This window comes from Stegastes partitus, unplaced genomic scaffold (assembly GCF_000690725.1).
Source record: "Stegastes partitus isolate 25-593 unplaced genomic scaffold, Stegastes_partitus-1.0.2 Scaffold296, whole genome shotgun sequence".
Taxonomy (NCBI): Eukaryota; Metazoa; Chordata; class Actinopteri; family Pomacentridae; genus Stegastes; species Stegastes partitus.
Genome location: NW_007578027.1, coordinates 249,210 through 250,717, shown reverse-complemented (window position 1 = coordinate 250,717; position 1,508 = coordinate 249,210). Strand labels below are relative to the sequence as shown.

The following is a 1,508-nucleotide window of genomic DNA, read 5'->3' as shown; positions in this document are numbered from 1 at the left end:
AGGACAGACCTGGAAAAGTTTTTAAAACCAGAAATCTGTAAAATATCTTTTTTTTTCCATAAGAAATTCTAAACAATTGCAGCTTTTATTGTTTGATTTTCAACTCTCTGCTAATCTGTGATGTGCAGCTCTGTTGGAAAATGAGCCACATTTCATCAGCGTCACTTTATTCTGCATGTTTAATCTAAAAACAAACTGTGAACTGTTGGTCAAGAAAATTCAGCTGAACTGCAGGCAGTGTTTCCACAGAGCAGAGAGGAGACCAGAGGGTTTGAGGGGAAGTTAAAACCTGCTGGATCAGTACAACAAATGCAGCGTGGCTCGACAACAGCGTACAAAGGAGCAGGATACATTTGTAGATTTGTTTTCGGGAGGCGTTACACAAATAAATTATTATTACTTTTAAAGAACAGGCTTGAAAATTGGAGGCAGAAAGGTCAGACGTGGTGACATGAATGTAGAAACTCTGACTCTGTTTGGAAGCAGAAGTGACAGACAGTAAATAGAACAGCTCAAACTGGTGGAAGGAAAGTCCTGCGTTCTTATTAGGGGGACACGCTGGCTAAATTCAGTTCATTGCAGGGATAAGAAGACGAGCAGGAAGAGCGATAAGACTCGACGTGGAGTAAATGAGGAACAGTGGGAGTCAGCGATAGAGGGAAGGTGGAGCTCAGAGATAGTGATGATACGAGGCAGGGAGGAAGTTCAGGAGATGATTCACAGATTACAGGAAACTTGGAGATGCTTTAAACCAACCTGTGTGGGACGGAGATAGCAGACTGTGGTTTGGATTTAGTTTTCCTTCTCTGTTTCTTTTTCAGGGCGGACGCTCCAGAGAGCAACGAGACGAATCGGCTGATATCAACCGACAGCTCGTCTCCTCTCCTGAGCTATTTATTCATCCAGGAAATCATGGAAAGGTCATCCCAGCTCAGCTCAGTGTTTCCTCACAGTGCTTCAGGTGCAGCAGGTCTGGTGGTTAATTTACTGTATGTGTGATATAAACCACGGTGCATCCTTCTTTGCTTCACTTTCATCCTTTCCTCAAGCTACAGTCCTGCTCCTGAATTTCCTGTTTTTTGGCTTCCTGTCATTTCCTCTCGTTTCTTTCCCGTCTGCTCGTTTCTCAGTTCGAGGAGTCCAGACAACAGCTGTTTGACTAAATGAGAAATCCTCCTTCCAGAGTCGTTGCTGACGTGTGAAACGGCTGCATCATCCGTCCGCTGTTTCGTTTAGAGATCGACCGATGTGGTCACAGATCTTGGAGTCAAAAATGAGACAAGTAATGATGCAGATATTAAAATAAATCCTGAATATTGGACTCGATATGGGGAGGCAGAGATGAGGAAACTCAAGAGTACAGGAATGAGACGAGCTGACAGTGAACTCAGTCTGACCTCAGGATGCAATTTAAAGTTCAGGGTCACAGTTTGTTAAACCTGCATCATGGAAAGACCTTCAGATTAAAGGTCTGATGCTCACAGTCCAGTGTTTCTGCTACGTTTTAT

The 1,508-nt window shown here is 43.6% G+C and overlaps 1 protein-coding gene across 1 annotated transcript in view; it reads left to right on the top strand.

Moving 5' to 3' along the window:
- LOC103358182 (SPARC-related modular calcium-binding protein 1-like) overlaps nucleotides 1-1,119 on the top strand; it is a 21,852-nt gene extending 20,733 nt beyond the window's left edge. Inside the window, exon 11 of the mRNA XM_008283056.1 lies at nucleotides 822-1,119. The gene's annotated coding sequence lies outside the window, so the exon portion shown is untranslated. The remainder of the gene's footprint in view (nucleotides 1-821) is intronic.
- The last annotated feature ends 389 nt before the right edge of the window (nucleotides 1,120-1,508 follow it).